This window comes from Macrotis lagotis, chromosome 1 (genome assembly GCF_037893015.1).
Source record: "Macrotis lagotis isolate mMagLag1 chromosome 1, bilby.v1.9.chrom.fasta, whole genome shotgun sequence".
In the NCBI taxonomy this organism is placed as follows: domain Eukaryota; kingdom Metazoa; phylum Chordata; class Mammalia; order Peramelemorphia; family Peramelidae; genus Macrotis; species Macrotis lagotis.
This window is the reverse complement of record NC_133658.1, coordinates 602,560,524-602,583,924: the sequence shown is the minus strand read 5'-3', so window position 1 is coordinate 602,583,924 and position 23,401 is coordinate 602,560,524. Positions and strand designations below refer to the sequence as shown.

Here is a 23,401-nt window from a genome sequence, read left to right as displayed (position 1 = left end):
AGATTTTTTGGTATAGTATTTTTTGTCCTTTGAACTCTTTTGAATGAGTGGTAGGCAGATAAGTTTGAACTAAGGAACAGTGAAATATAAACAAATCTACAGCTCAGTCACAGGTCTGAAATAATGAGATGGTGTAGTCTGAAGAAAATTCAAAATTTTTGGAAAAACAGACAAAACATCACATAGTTCAATATAGTTCAGTCAATAGAATTACACATTTAACACTTGAAAGGAATTTAGTAATTTTTTAGTTTAAAACCATTTTTTTCAGAATTTAGAACTTATGTCCAAATAACTTAGGTCATTTGATCTTGGTCATATAGGTAAAAATTAAGAGAGAGAGAGAGATAGATAGAATTGTATCTATTCTTCTCTAATTCCAAATCTAGTTCTCTTTCCATTGAACCTCCTTTGAACCTTTAGGTTCAAACATGTCAGTTTCAGTAACTAAACAAGGAAACATTAGCTGAGTTCAGTAACAGTGGATCAAAGGAGAATCACAAAAACAAGAATTACAATAATGAAACAGGAGATGAATATGATAACTTGACTACTGGAAAATTTGTTTCATATAAAAGATTTAGTCTGAGAAAACTTTATCTTATGTCAGGAGTATGCCAATCATATTATTTATTCTGGAAGATTTATTTAGGTAGTTGGAGTCTTTGACATTTTCTTACTTTCTAACATGTTTCGATGTATGTAGAAATCTGAGAGATATTCATTAAAAGGCTTCTTCCAAATATAGCTCAAATAAATGCATTTTCATACTCTTTTCTTGGTCACATAGCCCCTTTAAGTCTAGTAGGCACAAAATTATGACCCATTGTAATTCATAATACATATTTCTATGACCTGGTCAAAATTAATGGGAGTGGTATGAAGTTGATGAACATCAGTTTGTTTTAAGATGATTTCCAAAGGAAACAGAAGATGAACATTTAGTAATATATATAATCTTAATTGTAAGATCTTAGGACTTCCCATTTGTATGAAAGAATTCACAACCTGGTCAATTTGTTTTCTGTGACTCTATTTCTTCATTATGATTGTTTTATAAGGGTGCAGATTAGTTGATTCATTGGATTTTATTCAGCTTTAGCAACCCTTAGAATATATTACTAGTTGGATTGGAATGTCTCTATTTTGCCTAAGTAGTCATCAGTGATTAGAATTTCAGTGTGATATATGAGTTCTGCAGAAGCCCTAGACTGAAAACCAAAATTTTCAGAACTGTGTTTAGAACAGGGAGGATAACAGATTTAATAAGTTTCAAATATAGGCAATGCCATAAACAACTTCTATGGTATTTTTGTCATTGTTGGATAATCTGTTTGTTGTGTTCTGCCTTCCCATTGGTTGGTCATGGTACGATGGGGGAGAAGTGAATTTTATTTACTTGATATTTAAAAATTCAATTTAGAAATACAAAGAATGCCATGGACCCCATTAAAGTTAATATAAGAGAAAAGAAAATCACAAAATGAGTTTAAGAAACTGATTCAGTACATCAGAGAATACAGAAAAAGGAAGAAAATGATTCATCTGTGTCAAGATTTCCCAGATTACCAGGATAACACCATGTACAAGAAATTGGGACAGATCAATTACAAAGTCTATTATAACCAGCAGTAAATGTGAATGGGAAAGGGTTATATTCAAAGTTGTCAGTTTTCCAACATTATCTTTAACTTAAACAAAAGACTATGATAATTGAGTTTTAAAAAAAAGTATTGGTACTGAACTTCTAATTAATAATAATAGGTAACAAAGTGGATCTTGCATTGAATTTGGAGTTAGGAAGACCTAAGTTTGAAACCTAACTCAAGCACCACATTTTCATCCTAACATCTCTCTTCTTTAACTTCCTCATCTATGAGATCCAGATACTAATAGCTCCTGCTTTTCAGTGTTATTATGAAGATTAGATGAGATTATATTTATTACAGGAAGGAGTTACAAAAAGTAAACAAATATAGAGGAACCTAATGGAAAATGGTGTTCCTTCAAGAGTTAATTTGAAACTAGGTTACTTAGACTAGGTCTAAATGCACTTTGTTTGCTTCCATTGGGTCAAAAAGGTTTAGCTGAGAATAAGGCATTATGAAATTTGTACTCATTTGGGGTGCTTTTCAAATTGGTTAATTTTCCCCAAATTCTTCCTTTGGCAACAACAGGTTGCCCTCATTGGAAGCAGTGTATTTAAATATAGTCTATGACATGATCACCCCCCCTCCACAGACAGGCTTGTGGTTTTATTGATATAGGGAACTCTTGATAAAGAAAATTCCTTCTACCACAGAAGATCTACACTTACTCTTCCATTTATTTATCCAAGGATTTGTTTGAGAAATGCAAATTAAATCTAGCCAGGTATTTATCAAGCACCTCCCAAGCAAGGCATTGTTCTAGACTCCTAGGTAAAAGTATAAAAAAAATGAAGCTGGGATAATAATAAACTTGGCAGAGCCAAGCTGACTGAATAGAACAAAGAATTGTAGTTAGACTCTAGTCCATTATTGTACCATACCCACTTATACAATTCAAAAAACTAAATGCGGATAGTGGAATCCAGAAGAGAGAAAAAAGTGACAATTTTGACTGACACAAATCAGAATAGGAAGATAGAAGGAGAGGTCTTCAGATACTAGGCACAGGATTAAAGCAAGAATTTGAGATGTAGAGTGCTTGAATTAAAGGAACACTTTTTTGACTAGGAATAGACTGCATACCAACAATAAAAGAGCTCTGAGACTCATATTGGAGCATCTCTATAACACTAGGACACTTCAATAGGAATAGCTCTGTAATTAATAATGTAATCCTAGATCACACATCTAGGACAAAGTGAGAAGGAGATCTGAAATATAATTATAAATATAGTGTTGCTTTTTCCTAGGCAGGAAAACATTTGGAAATATAATGAACATGGAGGGATTTCAGAAGTCAGCAGTGAGAGCAGCTATAGTAGGATTTAGACCTTAAGCTCAGATCAAGGACTCACTTCGAGCATCTAACCTAATTTGAAGGAGGCAAGGAATTCAGACCAATGGGGAGACTCTAATTCTGCTACTTTGGAACAATAGAGTTATCCCATTGGCTTATAGGAGCAGAATCTAGAACTCTATATTTTCACAGAGCCACTCTAAGATCAGGACATTGAAGAGCTTAAACCAGTCCTAAAAAATCAGACTTTGCCCAGGATCAGATAGATAGAACTAAAAGATTGCAAGACATCAATCTGTCTATAAAATTTGGAATAAAACACATTCAATTCTTCTAAGAAAATAGCAAGAGCACTTAGGCCATGCTTTCCCTCCAGAAGGGTAGGAGAGTCACAACCCAAAGATCAATCCAAAGTCAAGAAATAATGCATGAAAAATGAGCAAAAAATAAACAATACCTACACAATAATGAACTGTTATGGTGGCAAAAATGTTCAAGGCACAAACAGAAGAAAATTACTTTAAAACATGTAGACACAATGACTCACAGAAAAACAGTTTGGGCTCAAATTCAACTAAAATTTCTGGAAAAGATGAAGTAAGTTTAAACTTTTTAATAAATAGAATGAGAGTATCTGAGAAAAAATGTAAAAAAAATGAAAATAATGAAAGAAAAAATTAGAAAGAGAATTAACAGCTTGGCATAAGAATATAAAACCTTGAACAAGTAAAAAAACTCTTTGCAAATTAGAATATATGAAATAGAAGCCAATAACTTCATTAAGCAATGAGAAATTTTAATACATAGTCAAAGGCTGAAAGAAGAAAATGCAGTGTATATTTCCAAGCAAAATCATTGGAAAACAGATGAAGGATAAAAAAAATCAAGAGTGGACTATCAAAGCATTATAAACATAAAAAACTAGTCATCATATTTTAGAAATCTTAAAAGAAAATTGCTCAGATCTCTAAATTCAAAAGGAAAAATGAACATAGAAAGAACCCTCTTGTCATCTCCTGAAAAATTAAATTACATTAAAAATCCTAGAAATATCTTAACCAAAATTCAGAGATTCCAGGCCATGTGAAAGAATATGTAGGCAGTCAGAAAGTAATCATTTGAATACAAAGGAGCTGTAATTGATATCATGTACTATCCAGCAAACACTGCCATAAAGCAGTGTAGTCCAAAAAAAAGGCTATGAGCTTATAGCCAATAATAATTTTCCTATTCAAATTCATTATCATTCTACAAAAGGAATGAAAGGACATTTTTTTAAATTAAAGTTTTCCAAATATTCTTGATGAAAAGATGAGCAATGTTGAAATTCCAACATGATTAACAAGTATGAAGTATAAAAAGATAAAGTATAAGAAGTATAAAAAAGATAAACATGTATAAACAGTGAGAAAGGAGACTAAATAAGAACAAACTATTTGTATTAAGATATGACAAGTTGTTACTTATGTTATTTCTAAAATCTATCTATCATCATCAGGATTAATTGGGGAAATTCCAGTAGAGAAGACCTGGGAATGATTCTGTTATATTTTAATTATAATAAGTAAAGACTTAAAAGAGGGGGGAAGAATAATACACTAGGAGAAAAAGAAAGAAAGATTAAAAAAATATCACACATAATCAGAGTACACAAATAAATATTTATACAAAAAGGGAGGAAGGGCATCAAGGAAAAAGTGATAGTTGCACCTCACTCATCTAAATGCACAAATGCACAGAGCTGAATGAAAAATAATCCATTTCACTTAATAGGAAAATAAAAATGGAAGTGAAGAAGGTGGTGAAAGTAAGGAAGGCAACAAGGGGGAAAAAGTCTTAAACAAAACTAAATCTCAGTGGAAATAATATATATATATATATATATATATATGTGTGTGTGTGTGTGTGTGTATACATATACACACATATATATATATAAATATTTATCTTTTGAGATAGCAAAGAATGATCTAATGAATGAGTGTTCATAAATTGGGTAAAGACTGAACAAGTTACAGTCAATAAATTCGATGAAGTGATATTTTGTGAAGTCTTATCAACAAAACAATCAATCAGGATTCTATAAAAGTAATGCTGATTCATGCTACCTACTGCTTGTTAGAGAGGTCAAGGACTTAGAAAGCAAAAAGATACATGTTTTTAACATGGCCAATGTATAAATTTGTTTTGATTGATAATACATTTGATTTCTTTTTCTTGTGTTCTCAGTTTAGAGGTGGAGGTGGATTTGGACTGGGTAAGAAAGAAGCACATTTTCACTGATTCAGAGAAATAATATTTTTTTTAAATGTAATTTTTGTTTTTCTCCAAAACTCTATAGAATATATTATATTATTATATTCATTTTACAGATAAAGAGATGAAGGCTAAAATTGACTAAGTCATTTGCCCACAGTTAGACACATCTGAGACCAGAATTCAAACACAAAGTTTCCTTCTAACTCCAAGTCAAAGGTTTTATCTCTTATCTTAACCAGAGGGTTAGAACTTCTACACAGTTAAGTGAAATCACATTAAATGCAAGAGCACAAGAACATTAACAATGGGACCATTAGGTGCTACCTTAAGTGAGTACTATGTTAGGATCTCTAAGAGATGGTAAGAAAAGCATCCATTCCAGTCATGCAGGACAATTTAGGTAAATATAAAAATAATAGGAGTAAATTAGTTTGGGGAACAGGAAACAAGTCGATTTTAATGGAAAATTAAAAAAGTATAAAGGGAAGTAATACATGGAATTATAATAAAAGAGAGATAATTCGAAGCAGACAAATGAATGAGTAGAGGATCCGGGGAGTCTAAATAATACCTAATGGATCTGTCATTGTTTAAGTTAAAGGTGATTTAGATTCTCATAATGTGGACAATTGGAAAGTGGGATTCTAAGCTCCCTGTGTACAACATTTCTACCATTTTTACAGTATCTAGTTCTTTTTCCCATGCATTATAATTTTTCTCTTCTAGGGCCAATTTTATTAAGAAGACATATGAAAAGGTAACAGGGACTAAGAATGTCTCTTACTAAAATAGTGCATCAATTAATTTTTACAAGGAAATACTTAAGAAGCTTAAGATCAGGAGAATGACTGATAAGAAACATCACTTGAATTAATTGAAAATACCCTCTACAGACTTCGAGATGGAGCCAAGATGGCTGTGTGAAGCTAACATGCTTTCGGAGCTTTTCTCTACCAAAGATAAATGAAGCCTCTACTTTGACATTCATACTACAAATTCCACCAAGAAAAAGAAAAAATTCAAAAAAGTTTTCAACTGTAGATATCATGGAGGATCTTCAGTGACGGTTTGTCTCTTTGGAGGAAAAGGGGAAGGAAAGTCTAGGAGGCAGGAGAACAAAGAAAGCCAGCAAGAGGTTTTTAGCTACAGTTCAATCCAAGATTGGCAACTTAATAATAGCAAAGTTCTTAGCAGTTAGATAGCAAGCCAGCATGGAGGATCCCAACCCCAAAAAACATCTGAACCCTGAAAACATCAGGAAAAAAGACAGGACTGGATTAGAAACAAAATACTGTTAAATCAGAACCTGAACATGAAGGAGGAAAAAAAAAATCTCTGCAAAGGTAAGACCTGGACTGCATAGGCAACATCTTGATTAACAACAAGCCAGGTATCAGACTGCATCCCCAGCAAAAAAGAAAAATGCTTAGATATATACTCCCTATACCCCAGGAGCAGAACTATGACAACAAAGATGAACAAAAAAAGCTAAAAGAGTGCTCACTATAGAAAACTACTTTATAGGAAAAAGATGACAGCAATACCATGTCTGAAGAAGTGTGAAAAATCACTCATGGGGAAGTATGAAAACAATCTGTAAATTGGACTTATATACAGAGCTTAAAAAAAATTCAAAAACCAAAGAAAAAGGGGTGGCTAGGTGGCATAGTGGATAAAGCACTGGCCTTGGAGTCAGGAGTACCTGAGTTCAAATCCAGTCTCAGACATTTAATAATTACCTAGCTATGTCGCCTTGGGCAAGCCACTTAACCCCATTTGCCTCTCAAAAACCTAAAAGAAAAAATTCCAAAGAAAAGAGGAAGAAGAAAAATGGAAAAAAAAGAAATGAATGTATTGTAGAAAAATTATGAAAAATTGACCTAAGAAATCTCCTGGGGAGGTGGGGCACACCACAGTGGAGGTGGCGCCTAGCCAGCGCTCCCTCCAGTGTCCTGAATAAGCCTCCAGAGTCTGCTCGGAGGAGCGCTGCAGCCTGTGGGTGGGCCAGCACCATGGCAGCAGGCACCCAGCTGGCATCCTGAGGGGTGCCACACCCCCAGGACATCTTCTATGCCCTGGAGTACAGGCCTCTGCGCAAGAGCGCCTCACTGGCTCAGGCCTGGCTGGACTCTCAGGTCTTAAACCTGAGCCACTTTGTGAACAGAAAGTGGCAGAAACCAACCGGCCAAGGCACAGTCCCTTGTAGGGACCCCTCCTCAGGTGAGTTCCTAACCAACTGCTTCCAGGCCAAGAGAGAAGATGTGGCTTTGGCTATGGAAGTGGCTCAGCAGGCCTTCGAAGGGTGGAAATGGCTCCCTGGGATGACTCAAGCCTGACCACAATGAAAAAGCATCAGAAACTTCTGTGGATTCTGGAGGCCCTGGCATCTGGCCGGGTGGTACATGAGATCCGCAACGGGGACATTCCTCTGGCCCGTCAGCTGCAGCAATACCATGCTTGCTGGCCCCAGACGCAGGAGCTGGCCCTGTCCCAATGGGAAGCCATGGGAGTGGTGCTCATCATTCTTCCTTCTTTGTTCTCCTTCATTGCAATGACGTGGAGAATCTGCCTGGCCCTGGCCATGGGATATACCTTAGTGGTCCTCGGAGGCCCGGGCTCTCTGACCCTGCTACTCATGGCTCAGCTGAGTGAGGAGGCTGGGCTGCCTGCAGGGGTCCTCAATGTGATCACGGGAGTTACCTCTCCAGAGACCCTTCTGCCCACCTAGCCAGGTATTGCCAAGATAGCCTTCTGTGGAACTGTGAAGGAGGGCAAGGCCCTGCAGATGGCCCTGGCCAGAAGCTGTACCAAGCTCTCCTTGAACTTCGGCACAGAGTCTCTGATGGTGATCACGGACACCGTGGACCTGGATTCATTCGGCAGTTGAAGGAGTGGTGGATGCGATCTGGTCTGACTGCAGCCCAGGGGGGCTGCAGCTTCTGGTGCATGTGTGTGAGTGGGAACGGGTCCTGTGCAAACTGAAGGCTCGCATGTGTGTGGTGCGGCAAGGCCGGAGCCTCGTTGTAGCTGTGGACATGGGTAGCCCTAGGGAGGCTGCCTGGGGAAAAGCCCAGAAGTATATCCAGGAAGCCCAGAGCCAAAGGGCCCAGATATTCCAATTTGGAAGTGTCCCCCCCAAGCACCTCCTTCTGTTCCCCAACACTGATCCTGGGTCTGGCTCTAGCAAGTCTGTGCACTCAGGCCAAGGTGCAGTGGCCCATGGTTGTGCTCTTCCCCCTTCTGCACAGCAAAGGAGGTGCTGGCTCTAGCCAATGGTACCCCTCTTTGGAGAAGCACCAGTGTGTGTGGAGTGAGCAGCTCACTTTGGCTCTGGACCTATCCTACAAACTCCAAATGGGCACAGTTTGAATCAATGCCCATGGACTCAAGGACAGCTGTCCCCATAGGTGGCTGCAAGGAGAATGGGTCATGCTGGCATGGGGGCCCTGATGGTCTCTATGAGTACCTGTGCCCTGCAGGCCTCCCACCCCTGTCAGGGGAGCCCTCAGAATTCGTGGACTATGACAAGTTTGGACTGTCTGCAGCCCCCATCATGCCATCCTGCCCTGGCACTGCCTCAGGATGGTCCCTCCTGCTCATGCCTCAGAAGGCGATTCCAAGGAAGATGGAGCTGGAGCAGGCCTCACCACCACCCCTGCTTTCTGCAAGTGTGTGCCAATGGCCTCTTTCTGGCTGGCCACTTCCAGAATCCTTCCAGCCTCTCCTTCAGGTCCATCCTGGGCTCCAAAGGCCAAATCTATGCCTATGTGGTTGATGGTGGTGCTAAGGACATCTGAGCAGCCATGGAAGCAGCTCACCAGGCACTGCCCCTCTGGTCCAATCGGGTACCAAGGTGCCAGGCCTCAGCCCTGTGGGTGCTGGCCAATGCACTATCCCAGAGGAGCGAGCCCCTCGCTGAACAACTCATCAAGGTGATGGGTGTCGATCTGAAGGATGTCCAGGCTGAAGTGGGGCTGAGCATGGCCCACCTGCAGGCCTAGGGAGCACAGATCCATGCCCAAGGAGCCAGCCTACACAGCATGGGAAACCAAGGACCATTTCTGTGCCTTCGTGAGGCCTGGGGAGTTCTGGGCATAGTCTGCCCAGAGGAGTGACTCCTGCTCACCTTTGTGTCTCTCCTTGCCCCAGCTTTGGCCCATGGCAATGCCATCATTGTGGTGCCCAGAGGGGCCTGTCCACTGCTGGCCCTCCAGTTCTTCCAGGACATGGCCTGCCTGCTCCCATCCAAGCTGGTGAATGTGGTAACACAGGAATGGCACCACCTCACCTGCTCTTCACCAGGACATCCCTGCCTTGTGATATTTCAGCTCTGCCCAGGGTTCCTGCTATGTGGAATGGGCCTCAGCTGGGAACCTCAAGGCAATCTAGGTGAACAAGAGTCAGAGCCATTTGTGGGATCCAGAAACAGAAGGAACTGGAGCTGAGCTGGGCCTTTGGGCAGCCTGTACCAAGGCACTCTGGCTGTCTTTGGGAGATATCTGAGCCCCCCAATGCCACACCTGTCCCTTCATTGTGGCTTGCCTCTTTCCCCCCACCAATAAACAATCTGACCCCCCCCCCCAAAAAATCACCACTGTAAAAAGTAAAAATAACTGGAAAAGGAAACACAAAAACCAATTGAAGAAAATAAAATCCTAAAAATTAAAGTCGAACAAATAGAAACAAATGAATCTCCAAGAATACAAGAATCATTCAAACAAAGTGAAAAGGATGAAAAAATAGAAGAAAATGTAAAGTGCCTTTTAGGAAAAATGGATGACCCAAAAATATAGAAGCAGGAGAGAAAATGTATGAATCATTGGACCACCAGAAAGCCTGTGCCAAAAAAAGAATCTGGAAAACATAATGCAAGAAATTAAAAGGGGAGAACTGTCCAAATTTACTAGAACAAGATAATATTAAATACCATTGAAAAAATCCACAAAAACCTCTTCCAGAAAGAGACCCCTAGAATAAAAACTCCATGGACTGTAATAGTTAAATTCCAGAACCCTCAAATAAAGGAGAGAATATTACAAGCAGAAGAAAGAAAACAATTGAAATACAAAGGAAACATAATCAGACTCACACAGAACCTATCAGCCTCAACACTGAACTATCAGAAGACCTGGAATAGCATATTTCAGAGAGCAAAGGGCCTAGGATGACAACCTAGAATATAATGTACTACCTTGCAAAATTCAGCATATATTGTCAGGGGTAAAAGATGGATGTTCAACAAATTAGAGGACTTCCAGAATTTCCTGACAAAAAGACCAGAACTAAACAGAAAATTCAATCACCTTCCCCCCAAAAAACCTGAAGAGTTTCATAAAAAAGTAAATGAAAAGGGGAAGGAAAAAACAAAACAAAACAAATTTTGTTCAAAATCATCAAATTGTATGTAACCCTCAAAGAGAAGTTATAACACTTCTAATTCTTTAGAACTTTGATTCTCTTAGGATAAATAAAGGATAGAACATGTTAGAAGAGAATGAACCTTAAAGGATATGGGTATAATTGGAACTTATTTCTCCAATGAAGAGGTCCAAGATGACATATTTCAGACAAAAAAGTCCTGAAGGAAAGCAGAGGAGTTAGCTTTAAACATAAGTGTTTATTATTCTTTGATAAACTTTAATCCTACTGTACATAACACTTTGCCCAATGAGGGTATCATAAACTGTGAGGTCTTGAGTCAGTGTCTCTGTAATTTAAAATCATTTGTAAAGTTCTCAGATGAGAGAATCAGAGAATCCCAGTACTTAGAGATCTTTAAGATTCTTGCAGTTGATTAGACCAGGGTTTGACTTAACCCTTGCTTCATGTAACAAGGAGTGAAGTACCTGGGTGAGCAGGGGGGTGCAAAGTGGTAGAGAGAATAATCCTTCCTTCACTTAACAAGGTGTTAAGTTCCCTGGGTGGGAGGGGAGAGGTGTGAAAGAAAATAGGCATTGCTTCACTTAAAAAGGGCTTAAGTATCCTGGTTGGGGAGGTGAAAAAGAAAATAGGACTTGTTTCAGTAAATAAGGGTTTAAATGCCCTGATGCTGGGTGGGAGAGGTGGAGGGGGTAATGTGTGAGAAAAAATAGGCCTGGGGTGGGGCTCAAATAGTTCAAGAAATGATATGGCTTTGGATGATGCTTTGGTTCCTGAGGAAGATTGTGTGTACTTGAAAGATACTTGAAAAGAGGGTTAAGTTAATAAATAAATATAATTATAATTTGATGCAATTTGAAACAATGCTGGTTATCAAGCAATCAAGCAAAAATCTGTGATGATACCTTGATCACAATATGAATATAAAGCAATCAAATAATCAAACTGTGACTGATGTTACATGATTAATAGAATTAGCGCAATAAATGGCACCAAGGGAAGAGGAAAAAAGATTTATAATTTTGAGGGAAAGAAGGGATAATGTGAATGTTGAGTAAATTCTATTCAATAGATACATATTCAAAATAGGGAATAAGATACAATCCCATTTGCATCTAAAAATCTAACCTAATCTACTGGGAAGGGAGAACTGGGAAAGGGAAAGATAAGGGAAGAAGGTACTGATAAAATTGAAGGCAAAAGAAGGATAAATTAATTGAAAGTTAAATTTTTAAAAGTCAAAGGGGAAATGAAGTAAAATTTTGGAGAAGAGGAATAAGAGAAAAGGAAAGAGAAATATAAAGAAAGATAGTATGGAGGTAAATACAGAATTAGTAATCTTAACTAAAAATGTGAATGGGATGAACTGTACCATAAAACAGAATCAGCTAGCAAAATGGATTAAAAACCAGAATGTTACAAAATGTTGTTTACAAGAAAGACACTTGAAGCAAAGCAAAAGTAAAAGTAAAAGTCTGGAGCAAAATATATTATGCCTCAGCTGAAGTAAAAAAAAATCTAGGGTAGAGATCCTAATCTCAGATAAATTAAAAACAAAATCAAGCTCACTAAAAGGGAAAAGCAAGCAAACTACATCTTCTTAAAAGGCACCATTGGTAATGAAGCTATATCTTTACTAAGCATGTATGCACCTAATGGTATAGCATGCAAATTACTAGAGGAAAAGCTGAGTGAATTAAAAGCAGACATAGATGACAAAACTTTAGTAATGGGAGACCTCAAATTCCCTCTCTCAGAACTATATAAATCTAACAACAAAATAAACAAAAATGAAGTTTAAGTAGGTAGATAGAATCTTAGATATAATTGACCTCTGGTGAAAATTTAATGGGGATAGAAAAGAATATACCTTTTTCTCAGTAGTACATGGCACCAATGCCAAAATTGACCCTGTACTAGGGCAAAGAAACTTTATAATCAAATGCAGAAAGGAAGAAATAATAAATAAACACTTCTCAGACCATGGTGCAATAAAAATTACATGTAATAACGGGCCATTGAAAAACAAATCAAGAACTAATTGGAAATTAAATAACTTTATCTTAAATAATGGGTGGATCATATAGCAAATAATAGAAATAAGCAATGATTATATTCAATAAAATGAAAATCAAGTGATATCATGCCAAAATTGATGGGATGCAGCCAAGGAAGTTTTGAGGAGAAACTTTATAGCTCTAAATGCTTAGATGAATATAATGAGAAAGAGAAGACCAATGAATTGGGAATGCAATAAAAAAATACTAGGAAAAAGAAAATTAAAGATCATCAATTAAATAGCAAATTAGATATTGTAAAAATCAAGGCATATATTAATAAAATTGAAAGCAAGAAAAAGAACTTTTAAAAATGTACAAAAAACAAAACCATAAATCTCATAAAAAAATAAGAATTGGTTTTATTAAAAAAAACCTATAAAATAGAAAAATATTTGGTTGACCTGATTAAGAAAAAAGAAAGATAACCAAAATACCAGTATCAAAAATGAAAAGGATAAATTAACTACTAATGAGGAGGAAATTAGAGATAATTTGAACTACTTTGCTGAACTGTTTTCCAATACATTGGATAACATGAACACAATAGATGAATACAATGGCTTAGATTAACATTAGAAGAAATAAAGTACTCAACCCCATTACAGAAAAATAAATTGAAGAAACCCTCAATAATCTCCCTAAAAAAAAGTCTCAAGTCCAGATGGATTTACAAGTGAATTCTATTTATTTTTTTTAGGTTTTTTTTTTTTTGCAATACAAATGGGGGTTAAGTGGCTTGCCCAAGGCCATACAGCTAGGTAATTATTAAGTGTCTGAGGCCATATTTGAACTCAGGTACTCCTGACTCCAGGGCCAATGCTCTATCCACTGTGGCACCTAGCTGCCCCATACAAGTGAATTCTACCAAACATTTAAGGAACGTTTAATTCCTATTTTACATAAACTATTTTTAAAAATAGGAGAGGAAGGAGTTCTGTCAAATTCCTTTTATGACCCAAACATAGTGCTGATTCCTAAACCAGGAAGAACCAAAACAGACAATGAAACTATAGACCAATCTCGCTAATGAATATTGATGCAAATTCTTAAATTAGATTTTAGCAATGAGACTACAACTAGTGATTACTAGGATAATACACCATGATACAGTAGGATTTATAAGAGGCAGGAAGGAATGGTTTAACAGTTGGTAAACAACATAATTAAACACATCAATAGCAAGACCAACAGAAATCATGTGATTATATCTATAGGTTCTGAAAATCTTTTGAAAAAATACAACATCCATTCCTATTAAAAACCCTTGAAAGTTTAGGAATAAATGGAGTTTTCCTTAAAATAATAAATAGTATCTATCCAAAATCAGCAATAAATTTTATATATGATGAGAATAAACAGGACATTTCAAATAAAATCAGGGGTGAAATAAAGATACCCATTGCCACCATTATTATTCAACATAGTATTAAAAATGCTAACAGTAGCAATAAAAGAAGAAAAAGAAATTGAAAAAATCAGAATTGGCATTGAAGAAGCAAAACTTTCACTCTTTGCAGATGATATGATGGTATCCTGGAGAACTGGAGAAAATCATCAAAAAATTCCTTGAAACAATAACAAATTCAGCAAAATACAGAATGTAAAATAAATACATATTAATCTTTAGTATTTCTATAAATGAATAACAAGGCCCAAGAGCAAGAGACAGAAAGAGAAATTCCAATTAAAATAACTATAGACAATAATAAATACTTGGGAATCCACCTTTCAAGATAACCCCAGAAACTGTATGAACACAATTATAAAGCACAAATAAAGTCAGATCAAAATAATGGGAAAATTTTCAAATGCTCATGATTAGGTCAAACTAATATAATAAAAATGACAATTCTACCCAAATTAAATTGCTTATTCAGTGCTCTATCAATCAAACTACCAAATAACTACTTTATTGGACTAGAAAAAGTAGTAATAAAATTCATCTGGAGCAACAAAAGGACAAGAATAACAAGGGAACTAATAAAAAATTTAAAGGAAAGTGGATTAGGGTTACCAGATCTAAAACTATACTATAAAATGGCAGTCAGCAAAACTGATGATATTGGTTAAGAAATAGAGTAATTCATCTTTTTCTGGGTTTTGTCGATCAAGTTTCTGTTAAGAGGTTTCTTTCATGTTATTTCTGTGGGAACACCAAGAGAACTTAACACAGTGCCTGTCTTCTCTCCACTATCTTTGCAGATGACATGATGCTATAACTAGAGAATCCCCCCAAAAAATCATCCAAAAAACTACTAGAACTAATTAGCAACTTTAGCAAAGTCAGAGGATATAAAATAAACCTTTATAAATACTCAACATTTCTATAAATGCTTAGCAAGATAGAGTCAAAAGAGCTAGAAAGTAAAATCTCATTCAAAATAACCTCAGAAAAGATAAAAATACCTGGTTGTCTAACAGCCAAGGCAGACTCAAAAACTTTTTGAAGCCAGTTACAAAATACTTCTCACAAAATAAAATCATATTTAAATAACTGGACAAACATCAAATGCTCATGGATGGGTTGAACTAATATAATAAAAACAACAATTCTACCAAAACTAAACTCCCTATTTAGCGTTCAACCAATCAAAATTCAAAAAAAATACTTTAATGAATTAGAAAAATCTGCAAGCAAATTCATAAAGAGAAATAAAAAGTCAAGAATTTCCAGGAATTCAATGAAAAAGTGCAAAAGAGGGTGGTTTACCCATACCAGATATAAAATTAAATTATATTATAAAGCACAAATCATCAAAACTGCCTGGTATTGACTATAGAAACAGAGTGGTGGATCAGTGGGATAGAATAGGTTCAGTAACAGGAAATGGAAGAAATTTGGATTAGAGCAACACCTCATATCCTATACCAAAAAATAATACCCCTCCCCCCAAAATATAGACCCTCATGAGCAATAAAGTAAAGGAAAGAGAAAAAATCAAAATTAATAATAATAATAATAATAATAATAATAATAATAATAATAATAGCAGCTAGGTGGCACTCAGTGGACAGAGCACTGGCCTGGAGCCAGGAGCACCCAAGCTCAAGTCCAGTCCCAAACTCCCAATAACTACCCAGCTGTGTGACCCTGGACAAACTACCCCAACCCCATGGCCCTGCAAAAAACAAAAAAAGGAAAAATGAAATAATAATAATAATAATAATAATAATAATAATGGCAGCTAGGTGGCAGACACAGTGGACAGAGCACCAAACTTGGACACTGGAGCACCCAGGTTCCAATCCGGCCTCAGATACCAAACAATCACCCAACTATGCAGCCCTGGGCAAGTCACCCAATCCCACTTTCCCTGCAACCCCCCACCAAAAATAATGATGATAATGATAATAATAATAATAATAATAATAATAATAATAATAATAATAATAATAATAATAATAAATGTCTTCAGTCTGTGTTCCAACACCACCAACTCTATCGCAGGTGGATCGCTTTCTGTATGATAACACCATCACAAAAGCTACTTCCATAATTTTCCACTGTTGTCATTGCTGATCACAACTCCCTCCATTGGTACTTCCTCACTACCATATACTATATTTTCTCTCTCCTTTCATTCTGTCATTCTTCTTAAAGATGCTGTAGGGTAGTTGAATGGCACAGCAGAAGGAACACCAGTCCTGGGGCCAAGATACCAACAAGTACCCACATACCAACCCTAATGTCTAGCAACCAACTGGCCCCATGGTCCCTGACAAGCCATCCAATCCCAGCCTGTTGCAAGAAGTAAAAAAGAAATTGTGTTATATCTGACCACTCTCCCCCATGGTCCACCCTCTCCTCCATCACTCACATCCCTCCATTCACATTGTCCCCCTAATCTTCTCCTTCTTATTCTAGATGTCTATACCCCATTGAGTATATATATATATATATATATATATATATATATATATATATATATATATATATATATGTATATATTCTGTTTCCTCTCCAAGCCACCTCTGATAAGAGCAAAGTTTCCCCTCATTCCCCCTTGACTTCCCCCTCCATATCATTGCAATAACTCATTTTAATAAAAATAATCTTATTATTTGAATATATTAGCCTATTCCATCTTTCCTTTTTCTTATTCCATTTACATTTCCCTTTTAACTTTTGACTCCATTTATACAATATATTATATCTTCAAATTCAGTTCTCTCCTATGCTTCATCTATAAAAGCTCCTTCTACCTGATCTAATAAATGAGAAATTTCTTATGAGTATTATCAGTATCATTTTTCTATGCAGTAATACACATAGTTCATCATCATTAAGTCCCTCATATTTGAGGCTTCTCCTTCACTCTCTTTACTTCACCTGAGTCCTGCATTTGAAGATCAAACTTTCTGTTCAACTCTGGTCATTTTAACAGGAACATTTTAAATTCCCCTGGTTCACTGAAAGTCCATCTTTTTTTTCCAAGGAAGAGGACATTCAGTTTTGCTGCGTAGTTGATTCTCAGTTGCATTCTGAGCTCTTTTGCCTTGCATAATATTATATTCCTAGCCCTATGAGCCTTTAATCTAGTTGCTGCTAAGTCCTGTATGATCCTGACTGCAGCTCCACAATATTTGGATTGTGTCCTTCTGGCTGCTTGTAATATTTTCTCTTTGACTTGGGAGTTCTGGAACTTGGCTCTAATATTCCTGGGGGTTGTTTTTTTTGGATCTCTTTCTGGTGGGAGATCAGTGGATTCTCTCAATTTCTATTTTGCCCTCTGCTTCTAGGATTTCTGGGCCATTTTCCTGTAGGAATTCTTTAAAAAATGATGTCAAGGCTCTTTTCCTGATCATGACTTTCAGGTATCCCAATAATTTTAAAATTATCTTTCCTGAATCTGTTTTCCAGATCAGTTGTTTTTTAATGAGATGTTTCACATTTTCTTCTAATTATTCATTCTTTTGGTTTTAAAGTATTGTATCTTGATTTATTGTAAAGTCAGAAGCTTCCTTTAATTCCATTCTACATCTTAAGGATTTGCCTTTCTCAGAGAACTTTCTTATTTCTTTTTCATCAGTCCAATTTTGCTTTTTAAAGTCTTCTCCCCAATAACTTTTTGAACTGTGTTGTCCATTTGGCCAATGCTGATTTTTAACATGCTATTTTCTTCAGCATTTTTTTATCTCTTTGAGTAAGCTGCTGACTTCCTTTTCATGTTTTTTCCTGCATCTCTCTCATTTTTTCCAAATTTTTCTTCTATCTCCCTCACTTGATTTTCAAAATCTTTTTTGAGCTCTCTAATAGCCTGAACCTAATTTCTATTTTTCTTGGAGTCTTTAGATGCAGGAGCTTGGACTTCCTTATCTTCAGATTGAGTATTTTGATCCTTCTTGGGATCATATACAATGGTGTTCCTCTTTTTTTCTTTGTTTACTTATTTCTGCAACATGGGACTGATTTTGGGGTGCTTCCTGAGCTTTTGAGTATTGTTGGGACACACTCCCCATCAAGGATCTCAGTGTGTGAATCTCTGTCTTACTTCCTGGTCTGTGAATGACCATAGGTGCACCCCTCTGCCACGGGGCTGAGATGGGGGGGGGCCTGCTGTTCTATGCAGGGCCTAGACTGTAATCAGAATCTGAATGTGTTTACAGCCCAAGAGACCTGTTCCAGTTACAGAGGACAGACCTTGGAAGTCTCTCTCTACTCCCTCCATAGGCTGAGCACTCAAGGCTCAGTTGCCTGTCAGCTCCTGATTACCAGCTCTGCCTGCTTCCTTTTTTGCAAATCTGAGCTGCTGCCACCATGCTGTTCACTGAGTGCACTGAAGGATGGACTTCACATGCTCAATCTGGCAGAGGCACCCCTGCTGATCTTCCAAGTTGTGCCTGGTGCTCCCCAGTCTGTAGGTCAGGAAACTTCTCCTGCTGCCATGAACCATGTCTCCCAGGTGCCCTGGGGCTGCCTCCAGCAAGCTGAAGTTCCTTCACTCTGGTGTGCTGCCCTTCTAAGCCCATGGAGTGAGTCCTTTCCACTATTTTCCAGGTAACCTTGGGCTGGAGAACTCCCTTACTGGATCCCTCGGTGGGTTCTGTCTCTCAAAAATTTAGTTAGACATAAACTACTCATGGATACATAGAGTTAATGGGATAAAAATGACAATACTACTAAAACTAAATTACATATTTAGTGGCCTACAATCAAAATTCCAAATAATTACTTTAATTAGTTAGAAAAAGTTGTAAGTAAATTAATATGGAGAAATAAAAAGTCAAGAATTTCTGGGGATTTAATGAAAAACAGTGCAAAATGAGGGGGCTTAGCCCTACCTGATCTAAAATTATAATATAAAGCACCAGTCATCAAAACTGTCTCCTATTGGCTAAGAAATAGAGTGGTCAACCAGTGTAGTAGATTAGGTGCAATAGCAGGAAATGATTATAATAATCTGCTGTTTGATAAACCCAAAGAGTCCAGCTATTGGGATAAAAACTCTCTCTTTAATAAAAACTACTGGGAAAATTGGAAGTTAATATGGAAGATACTTAGATTAGACCAACATCTCACACCCTATTCGAATATAAGATCCAAATAGATACAGGATTTAGACATAACAAACAATATTATAAGCAAACTAGAAAATCAAGGACTAGTTTACCTGTCAGATCTATGGAAAGGGGGAGAAGTTTATGAGTAAGGAAGAGATGGAGAACATCACTAAAAATGAACTAGATGATTTTGATTAAATTAAATTGAAAAGCTTTTGCACAGCTAACACCACTGCAACCAAGATCAAAAGAAATGTAGTAAACTGGGAAACAATCTTTACAACTAATGGTTCTGACAAAGGACTCATTTCTAAAATATACAGAGAACTGAGTCATATTTTTTTTAAAAGAAGCCATTGCCCATTTAACAAGTGGTCAAAGGATATGCAAAGGCAATTTACAGATGAGATCAAAGCAATCCATAGTCATATGAAAAATTGCTCTACATCATTACTTATTAGAGAAATGCAAATTAAAGCTTCTCTGAGGTACCACTTCACACCTTTCACACTGGCTAATATGACCAGAAAGGATACCAATCATTATTAGAAGGGTTGTGGGAAATCTGGGACATTATTACATTTTTAATGGAGCTGTGAACTCATCCAGCCTTTCTGGAAAGATATTTGGAACTACACCCAAAGGGCAATAAAATCGTGAAAACCCTTTGATCCAGCATTACCACTACTGGGTCTATACCATGAAGAGATGATGAAAAGGGTAAAAACATCAGTTGTACAAAAATATTCATAGCAGCCTTGTTTGTAGTGGCAAAGAAATAGCAATCAAGTAAATGCCCTTCAATTGGAGAATGGCTTACCAAACTGTACTATATGTACATGATGGAAAACTATTGTTCTGTTAGAAACCAGGAGGGACAGAAATTCAGGGAAGCCTGGAGAGATTTGCATGAACTGATGCTGAGTGAGATGAGAAGAACAAGAAGAACATTGTGCACTCTAACAGCAACATAGGGGCGATGATTCACCTTGATGGACATGCTTATTTCATCAGTGCAATAATCGGGGACAATTTGGGGCTGTCTGCAATGGAGAATACCATATGAATCCAGATAAAGAATCATGAAGTTTGAACAAAGTTCAAGGACTATTCCCTTTAATTTAGAAAAAAAAAATTGCTATCTTATTGACTTATCTTGTTATCTCTTATATTTCATGTTTCTTCTTTAAGAATATGATTTTTCTCTCATACTCAGTTTGGATCGTTGTACAACATAGAAACAATGTAAAGACTGATAAATTTCTTTCTGTGGGTGGGTGGGGGAGGGAAGTGAGATTGGGGGAAAATTGTAAAAGTCAAAATAAATAATATTTTTAATTAAAAAATTATTTAGAGTCCTTATTTTATGATTTTTGAAATATTATATATAGAAAGAGTACCTAAGAGAGTCTCTTCTCCTATCACCATCTTGGCTCTGAAAATACTTCTGAAAAATTAAAATAGCCAAATATAAGGTAATGACTCCATAAGCAATCAAGAAAAAAATGAAAGGATAGAATAAATACAAGAAAATATAAAATATTTCAGGGAAAATTTAACTGAAAAACCAATTGATAAGGGATGATTTATGAATGAAAAAAGTTTCCAGATATCACATTCCAAAAAATTTTAAAAGAAAAGAAGATGCAAATCTCTTAGAAGTAGAGAGGTAAATAAAAGTTGAAAAAATATATCTAACCATCTCCTGAAAGAGATTCACAAGTGAAAATTCCAGAAATACAGTCAAATTTTAAAGATCATTTAAAAAATAAAAAGAAAGAATTCAAGTTCAATGACATTACACAGGATTTAGCAGCATCATGAAAAAGGGACAGTAGGTTTAGAATATATTATGGAATGCAAAGAAGTTAGAATTACAATCAAGAATTATCTATCCAGTAAAACTAAGTATACTCATGCTAGGAGAAAAATTGATATTTAATGAAATAGCAATTTGTCAAACATCTCTGATGAAAGGAACAGAGCCAAACAGAAAATATGATTTTCTCATAGAAGACTCAAAGAGAAACATATAAAGATAATCAGAAAAGAGAAATCATAAGGAATACAATAAGATTAAACTGTTTATATTCCTACATAGGAAGATGATACTTGTAAACCTTAAGAAGCATAATTACTAGGGCAGTTAAGAGAAATATACATAAATTGAGGAATGAGTTGACTATGATGGGATAATTTAAAAAAAGGCAAGAAAGAGGCATGTACCAGAGATGAGGGAAGGGAGAGTGAGAATATGGCAAATTTCATCACATAAATGAGAGATCACAGAAAGAAATTTTACATAAAGGGGGGAAAATATGTTTGGGAGTAGTTGGTTATGTAACATTTAAATCTCATGCTCATGCAAATGGGTTAAAAAGTTGTAGATAGGTAGAAATACACACACACACATATATATACATATATGAAGAGATACATACATAATTGTACAACACATACACACATACTTACACACATCCATATACACAGCTTGATATACACATAGCCAACAGAGGAATAGGAAGGAAAGTGTCTAAGAGAAAGGAAGATAGTAAATAGTAGTTTGGACTAAATGAGGCAACAATCAAAAACTAAACAATTTTCTGAGGAAACAAAAAGAAAAAAGAAAAATATAAGAGAATTGGAAAAAAAATATACAGTTAACAGTCATAATTTTTGTGTAAAAGGGATTAACTTACCCGAAACAAAAGGAAGCAGATTGGAAAGCAGATTGGAAAGCAGAACCTGACAATATACTTTTTTACAAGAGACACATTTGAGCCAGAAGCATACACACAGAATAAAAATAAGGGACTGACTTCTGTGGGTGTAGGAGTGAGGGAAGTAAGATTAAGAGGGGAATTGTAAAATTCAAAATAAATAAATAAATGTTTAAAAAAGAATAAAAGTAAGAAACTGGTTAAGAATCTATTATGATTCCAGTTAGCATTAATGTATCCAGAGAAAGTAAAAGAAGAAAAGACATAATTAATAGAGATAATAAGGAAAACAACATTTTGCTAAGAGATGGTATAGAAAATGAAGTAATAGTAAGAATGATTATAAACATTATCATTATTCATTTTCAGTAAGGATAATGATAGCAATCAGAAAATGTATTATAAAAAATTGTGTGTTTCAGCCAAACCAATACTTAAATAAAAATTTATATCTCAAAATGCTTATTCAATAAAAGACAAAAGAAGCAAATGAATTGGGGTTGTAGTTAACAGAAGTAAGCAATGGTACAAACTAAAACTCCTCTATTATCAGAAATTCTGAGAATTAAAGGAGAGATGAATAAATATTTAAATAAAAAAGCAAATAAAAATAAAATTGAATTAAAAATGAGGAACTGGTTTTGGAACAAAAAGAATTTATGTCATTTGTTAATTTATCTTAAAAATAATCTTATTACAATTAAGAAATGGAAAAAATGAAAAAAATGAACACCCCCCAAAAAAATTTACATTTAAAGCAATAATTAGGAGCTATTTTGTGGTGATATATGTTAACAAATTGGACAATTTAAAGAAATGTATGAATTTTTATAAAAATATAAGTTTGCCCATATGAAAAGAATAGAAAATGAAATTCTTAAAAAAGTCTATCTTATGCAAAAAAACTTTATCAAGCAAAAATGAACTTCCAAACAAACCCTCCAAGGACAGATTTACAAGCAAAATCTGCCAAACATTTCAAAAAATATAGATCAAATAATTTTAAAAAATCATTTAAAATTGGGCAAAGGTGTTGTACCAAATATTTTCTGTGATGTGATGCAAGAGTGGTTTTGATATTTAATCTAGGGCAAATAGTAACAGAAAAAATAACTATATATCAATATGCGTAATGCAAGTTGATGCAAAACTTTTAATTGAAATTCTATCAAGAAGATTAATGTAGTAAAGATTATACATTGTAATCAAACTGTAGCTATACTAGTAATGCAGGGTTGAGTAATATTTGAAAAACTGTAGGCATAGCTAAACATATCAAGAATAAAGTATGAAAGAATGAACTATATTGGAAAAGTTGTAAGATAAATAAACTTGCAGAAATCATCAACATTTCTATATATTAACAAAAAAATCAAGGAGAAAGATATTTTTAAAAAATATTTCATTTGATTACCTGCAGACAGTGTAAAATAATTGTGAATACAATTGCCAAAACACACATAGTCATTATATAAGCACAATTACTAATATCCTTCATGTAAATATAGATACAAATCATTGGAGACATTTTAAATT

At 35.6% G+C, this 23,401-nt stretch overlaps 1 pseudogene; it reads left to right on the top strand.

Moving 5' to 3' along the window:
• Nucleotides 1-3,484: 3,484 nt before the first annotated feature.
• On the top strand, nucleotides 3,485-9,708 carry LOC141505692 (aldehyde dehydrogenase family 16 member A1-like; annotated as a pseudogene).
• Nucleotides 9,709-23,401: the final 13,693 nt, after the last annotated feature.